This window comes from Orycteropus afer, unplaced genomic scaffold, assembly GCF_000298275.1.
Source record: "Orycteropus afer afer isolate SDZICR_OR568_19922 unplaced genomic scaffold, OryAfe1.0 scaffold00314, whole genome shotgun sequence".
Taxonomy (NCBI): Eukaryota; Metazoa; Chordata; class Mammalia; order Tubulidentata; family Orycteropodidae; genus Orycteropus; species Orycteropus afer.
The window spans coordinates 3,487,772-3,495,337 of NW_006921901.1; the positions used below are offsets into that span (position 1 = coordinate 3,487,772).

The following is a 7,566-nucleotide window of genomic DNA, read 5'->3' on the forward strand; positions in this document are numbered from 1 at the left end:
CCTGAACCAGTGACCTGCCATACTGTCTGCTCCTCTTGGGACAGTGCTATTTCACTTGTCGATCTTCAGTTCATCAGGCTCAGCAGCCAGCAGCTGTGTGAGTTGGAATAAACCTCCAGCTCTAGTGAGCCCGGAACAGGAGGCAGAGCTGAATCACTGAGTAGAGGGGCCTTCACCCAGTCCCTAGAGCTGGCATCTTGAACTCAGACTTCTAGCTTCCTGTCAAGCCACCGATATGTTGTACCAGCACTAGAGAACCAAGACAGAGGGTAAGTCATGAAAAATGCTTGCAGTAATCCCTGGCACATAGCAAGCACACAGCATAGATTACTTTTCTTTTTGTTGTTGCTATTATTATGAGATGAAATGTATATACTTTGGTGTTTTCTTCCCTAGAGTTCCAACTTTTTATTTAGCACACAGAGCATCTGTGAACATCCATCTGCAACAAGCTAATTCATGTTACCCTTCAGTGTCTCCCAGCATTAGGTGCAGCTAATACTGTCAATTGAAAAAGTTCTACCCTGCTTTTCTCCATGGGGTGACTTGGCAGTAGTGCAGTTGTCTGAACACTAAGACACTCTGGCCTCCTACATAGTATGGCACAGTCATAAGAGGTCCAAGTTCAGAGTCACTCATGTTCAGGAAAACCTGGGACAACTCCAATGTTTCCCTGAGTGGAGCTGCATTTTAATTCATACACTCAGAATAGCTGTCTTAATCCTCATTCATATTTTATTAGCAGCAAAGGAAAAATTAGCAGAGCAGGATTCCCATTCTTTCCTTGGGATTCAAGAGAAGAGGAAATGGTACATTCATGTTTCTTACATTTAGACTAATTCCCAGCAAATTTTCCTACCCAAGATTCAGACCTCACGTTTGTCTATTCCCTCATTTTTCATTTACTCAACAATTTTTTAAAAAACTAACACTGAGGGTAACTCACCATAAAATGTGCAATGACGATTCTTCCTGCCTAAGGGTAAAAGCTGAGTGCTTTAACCACGGTACCACCAGAGCTCCTCATGAAGTGTTCAAAGGAGGTATTAAAAACTTGAATAAGGTAAAGTCTAGCTATACCTTCTTTAGGAGATTATATAATTCACATAAGTGTTATAATTGCCTAAATAGCAGAGAACCCTTATGTTTGATTAGAGAGGATTGGAGAAGGTATCATAGATGATTTGTCATGTATCCAAGTCTGGAAGGCTGAAGAGCATTTCATTTTGTGCTGAAGCCTGGGAAAAACATAGATGAGGAATAGAGGCTTGACATAGTACTGAGATGGGTGAGTAGTCTGAAGTGCAAGACCTGGTGTTAAGAATATAAAGAGGTTCACTGACCATAGGATGAGAGCCACATCCTGGCCAGGAAAGGGATCAATAGAGGACTGATGGAATGGGAAGGTTGAATAGAGTGAGTTCACAGCAAAAATGTGACGGGTTGGAAGGATTTGGATGAAAATGATCATGAATCACAGGGTTGAAGGAACTGGGTGATGGCCACCTAGAGGCATGTGGTATTAATGGGGAGAGTGACTGAATAGTGAGCCTAGCCATCCCCAAGTTTCAGATGAAACTGAGGAGTGGTGGTGATAAGATCATTTCTCACTGCTGTGGGCTGGACTCCAACTCATAGTGACCCTAAGATCATTTAGACAGGCACAAAATGTCTGTTCACTGCCTGCTAAGGTATAACATGGAACCAGTGCAAAACCTTCTAACTAGCGGTAGGATTACTTTGAAATGTCTTCCCTAGAGTGGGAGCTTGGTCTCTGGTGACAGTGATGGTGAGGAGCAGGTTGGTAGTATGAGAACTGTACAAATGTTGTTGAGTGTTTTCAAGTTAATTTTGACTCATAGCAACCCCATACAGAGTAGAACTGCCTGATAGGCTTTTTTTGGCTGTAAACTTTACAGAAGCAGATGTCCAGGTCTTTCTCCCACAGAGCTACTGAGTTGTTTTGAACTGCCAACCTTTCCAGTAGCAGTTGAGCACTTAACCATTGAGCCACAGGGCTCTGTTGGAAGTGTTGATGAAGAGCTTAAATCTTTCCAGTGTGTTGTCTTACCCACGATAGAACAATGAAGGCACTATTGCAAAACCCAGCCAAATCGGATACATTTGTTTTGAGTGCTCTAGTAATAGTTCCTGAAAGTATTTGATTGCTGCTTTTCACTGTGTTTTATTAAAGCCAGGGAGACCTAAGAAAGACTCTATGGAAGTTTAATTTAGGTGTCTTCTCTGTTTTAAGTCACTATATTTACAGTTAGTTTAAAGAAGATAATAAAACATACTGTTTCCGGGTGGAAATTGAAAGTAAAGAATACTCAAGTCAAGACTGTGCTCTTTTGTTATTAAGCTGAATTATTTACATGTAGTATGATTAATTTTATTCTTTTATACTGGAAATGTATATTAATAATTGTGGCTATAACACTCAATTTTAAAATATTTTATTATGACTACATTTTAGTTATTTAAAGTCTTAACTCTAATTAGCATATTGGCTTTAAAACATTCTTGTTCTTTATGATTCAGACACAAAGAGAGTATTATTCAGCCATACTATGATATGGATAGATCTTGAAGAGATTGTGCTGAGTGAAATAAGTCAATCATAAAAGGATAAATATTTTATGACTCACTTACATAAAACAAGGAAACATATGGAGACCAAAGCTTATTAGTGGTTAGCAGAGTGGGAGGGAGAAAGAAAGAGGGAAGTCTTTGCTTAGGGGGCACTGAGTTTCTGTTAGTGGTGGTGGAATCATCTGAAAATGGATAATGGTGATAATTGCACATGTGAACATAATAAGCGTCACTGAATAAGATATGTCAAAAAAGGTCGAACTGGCAAATGTTTGTTACACATATCTCACCACAATACATTTTTTTAAAATATAAATGTTCTTGTTCTTGTCGCTATTCCTTTTCTTTCGTCCCCTCCCTCCTGTAGCTATGTCTTATAGTTTGGAATAGTCATACAAAACATTTAACCATGTGCTTTCATTTTAAAAATCTCACTAGGAAATAAACTTCAGCCAAGTGTCAAGGGTCAGTGCTACTGAGAGTCACCCTGTTTTCTCCGGTGGAAGAAGAGGTTGTGAGGAGATAGATTCATGCTGAGAACACAGCAATCATAAAGTTAGGAATACCTGCCCCAAATCATTGTCCTGAAGTTATGTGAAACACATAGGGTTTCACCTTTCTTAATCTTAGAATCTCTGTTTTACAGATGAGGAAACTGAAACACAGTAATTTGTTTCACACCATTAGTTACTAGTAGAGTAGAAATGAGCTAATAAATTTTATAAGAAAATTAGAAGAACAGCACTGTGTTCTTTTAAAACTATGCATTGGACATAACTCAAAGTTGAATGCCTTTGCATAGTCAATAAAACACAGGTAAACATCTTTCTGGTGTTCTTTCCTTTCAGCCAAGATCCATCTGACATCAGCAATGCAATCCCTCATTCCACATCCTCTTCTGATTCTGGTTTGAATTTCTGGTAGTTCCCTGTCTATTTACTGCTGCAAATATTTTTGAATTATCTTCAGCAAAATTTTACTTGTATGTGATATGAATGCTATTGTTTGATAATTTCCACATTCTATTGGATCATCTTTTTTTGGAATGGACTCCAATATGGATCTTTCCCTGTTGGTTGGCCAGGTAGTTATCTTTCAAATTTCCCTGGCGTAGATGAGTGAGCACTTCCAATGTTGTATCTGTTTGTTGAAACATCTCAGTTGGTATTCTGTGGATTCCTGGACACTATTTTTTGTCGATGCCTTCAGTGCATCTTGGACTTCTTCCTTCAACCTTACTGGTTCTTGATCATATGTTACCTTCTGAAATGGATGAACGTCCACCAATTCTTTTTAGTATAATTACTCTGTATGCTCTTTACATCTTCTTTTGATGGATGGAAGACTGGGCAATCTACTTCTGTAAAGATTTACCACCTTGGAAACCCAAAGGGAGGACACTTTGAGTCAGAATCGACTCAATGGCAGTGAGTTTGGTTTGGTTTAGGTTTGTGTCATTCAATATTTTGCCCATAGAATCCTTTGGCATTACAACTTGAGGCTTGATTTCTTTTCTTCGTTTCTTTCAGCTTGGGAGATGGTGAGTGTATTCTTCCCTTTTGGTTTTCTAACTTAAGGTCTTTGTGCAATTCTATAATACTTTGTCTTCTCAAGTCAGTCTTTGAAATTCTGTTCAAGTCTTGTACTTCATCTTTTCTCCCAGTCAGTTTAGGTATTCTACGTTCAATAGCAAGTTTCAGAGTCTCTTCTGGCATCCCTTTTAGTCTTTTCTTTCTTGTCTTTTTAATGACTATTTTCTTCATTAATACTGTCCTTGATGTCATCTCTCAGCTCATCTGTGTTCAATGGGTTAAATATATTCTAGAGATAGTCTCTAAATTCAGATGAGGTATATTCAAAATTGTACTTTGGCTCTCGTGGACTTGTTTTAATTTTCTTCAGCTTCAACTTGAACTTGTATATGAGAAATTGATGGCCCCTGGCCTTGTTCTGACTGATGATACCGAGCTACTCCATTGTGTCTTTCCATTGATGTAATTGATTTGATTCCTGTGTATTCCATCTGTCAAGGTCTACATGATGTATAGTTTCATTTATGTTGTTGGAAAATGGTATTTCCAATGAATAGGGTGTTGCTTTTGCAAAATGCTATCATGCAATCTTCAGCATGGTTTCTATCACCAAGGCCATATTTTCCAACTACTGATCCTTCTTCTTTGTTTTCAACTTTCACATTCCAATCACCAGAGATTATCAAGGCATCTTGATTACGTGCTTGATCAATTTCAGGCCTTCCCAAATGTGGCTCAAGAGGGAAAGAAAGAACCATGGAGTTAGAAAACTGTCAGCAGTTAGACATCAAAAATGGAATTGGACTTTTATTACGATTCAGCATCTCAGAAAGTACCCTTGTGATCCTTTACAATCAATTCCCCCATTCAAAGGGGCAACAACTTTCTGATTTCTATCAGCATAATGATTGTTTTGAATTCACATGACTAGAATTAGACCATATTCTTTTGTGATTGTGTACACATAACACATTTTTGAGACTCATTCATGTTACTGTATCAGTAGTTGACTGTTTCTGTATTGCTGTATAGTATTATGTTGCATGAATACACCATGGTTTGTTTTTATTCTCCTACAGATGGATATTTTGATTGCCTTCAAATGCTGTCTATTATAAATAAGGCTGCCGCGCACATTCTCATTTATCAATCTATTTTAATTTCTCTTGGGTAATTAGGTAGGAATAGAATTATTGGATAATAAATTGATGTATACTAACTTTATAAAATAAAGCTTTAAAAATTCTCCAAAGGGGTTATATCATACTACACTTTCATCAGCATTCTATGAGAGTTCCTATTGTTCCACAAAGTTACCAATATGTGGTATCATTTGTCTTTCTTAAATTAACCCTTCTAGTGGGTATGAAATTGTATCTCATTTTGGATTTAACCTTCATTTCCCTGATGCTTATTAAGCATTCATGTATCTTCTTTAGTGAATTGTTTGTTCAACTATTTTGTTTATTTTTTGTTATTTATTCTGTTTTTTAAAATTTACAGGCAGTAAAATTCACTCTTTTTGATGTACATTTCTATGAGTTTTGAAAAATGGAGTCGAGCCACTACTACAGTGAAGACATAAAATGCTTCTTTCACCATCCCCACCTCACCCGCACCAAGTTCTCCCCTCCCCTCACCATCATTAACTCCTGGAAACAACTCCTCTGCTCTCAGAATGTCACCTAAAGGAATCACGCAGCATGCAGCTTTTAAAGATTTGTTTCTTTCACTTCCCATACTGGATTTCAGATTTATTCATATTGTTCCATGTATCAATAGTTAATGTCTTTTCATTGCTAAGTAGCATTCCGTCATATGGGATACACCATTTGTTTATTTAATCCCCAGTGGAGGGATATTTGGGTTGTTCCCAGCATGGGCAATTATGAATAGCATTCCTACAAATACTTATGTACATGTTTTTGTATAATCATAAATTTTCATTTTTTCTTGAGCAAATAGGTATAAAATTGCTAGATCATATGGTAAATGTGTGCCTAAGTTTATGTGAAACTGTCAAACTATTTCCATAGTGACTGTTGTTGTTGTTGTTATGTGCCATCGAGTCGTCTCCAACTCATAGCGAGCCCTCCTTGGGTTTCCAAGGCGGTATCACTATGGAAGTAGATTGCCCAACCTTCCTTCCAAGGAGTTGCTGGTGGGTTTGAACCACCAAACTTCTAGTTAGCAGTCAAATGCTTTAGGCACTAAGCCACCAGAGCTCCCTCCATAGTGACTATACCACTTATATTCCTTCCCATTAGAAATATATGAGGATGCCAATTAATCTGAGTGTTTGGTATTATACCTTTTTTTTTCTTTTTTTTCCCCTTTTAGTCATTTTAATAAGTTAGTAGGGGATCCCATAGTGGTTTTAATTTACATTTTCCTTTTACTAATGATGTTGACCATGTTTTCCTGAGCATTTTTGAAATGTGTATACCTTCTTTGTTCAAATGTTTGTTCAAATCCTTGCCCATTTTTAAAACTGGATGCTCTGTTTTTTTTAATGTTGAGTTTTGAGAGTCCTTTATATGTTCTGAATATGTCTTTTGTCAGAAATGTAATTTGCAAATATTTTATTCAGTCTATAGTTTGTGTTTTCATTATCTTTGCAGAGGCAAAGTTTTAATCTTGACCAAATACAGTTGATCATTTTCCCCCATATGAATCATCTTTTCATGTCATATCTAAGAACTCTTTGCATAGTTCAAGGTCATAAAGATTTTCATCTATTTTTCTCCCTAAAATTTTACAATTTTAAGTTTTACATTTAGCTCCATGGTCCAATGTGACTTAATTTTGTAACAGGTATGAGTAGAGTTTAAGGTACTTTTTCCCCCATATGGCTCTGGGAGAGAAGGTCTTTGTCTCTTTTCAGCTCTGTTCCTTGCTTCCTTGGCGATCCTCACGTGGCACGGCATCTGTCTTCTCTTATCTGTGCTTCCTTCTGTGCCTGCTCTGCTCCCTTCATACCTCAAAAATGATTGGCCCAAGACACACCCTGCACTAACATGGCCTCACCAACACAGCGAAGAAAAGTCTCCTCCCAAAGGGGACCACATCTATAGGTATAGGGGCTGGGATTCACAACATGTATTTGGGGGTGGGCACAATTCAATCTATAACACCCTTTATCAGATATGTGTTTTACAAGTATTTCCCCCAGTCAGTGGTTTGTCTTTTTATCCTCCCAAATATGTCTTTTAAGTGCAGAAGTTTTTTATTTTAATAAAGTCTGACATCATGTTTCTTTTTCATGGATTGTGCTTTTGGTGTTGGATCTAAAAACTTAGCACCAAATCTGAGGTTACCTAGATGTTCTCCTATGTTATCTTCTAGACGTTTTATAGGTTTGCAGTTTAATTTAGGTCTATGACCCATTTTGAGCTAGCTTTTGTGAAATGTGTAAGATCTGTGTCTAGATGAATTTTTTTTT

General features: G+C 37.4%; 1 pseudogene; it reads left to right on the forward strand.

The window, feature by feature from the left end:
• Nucleotides 1-4,880: 4,880 nt before the first annotated feature.
• Nucleotides 4,881-7,566, forward strand: part of LOC103206432 — a 7,434-nt pseudogene continuing 4,748 nt past the window's right edge.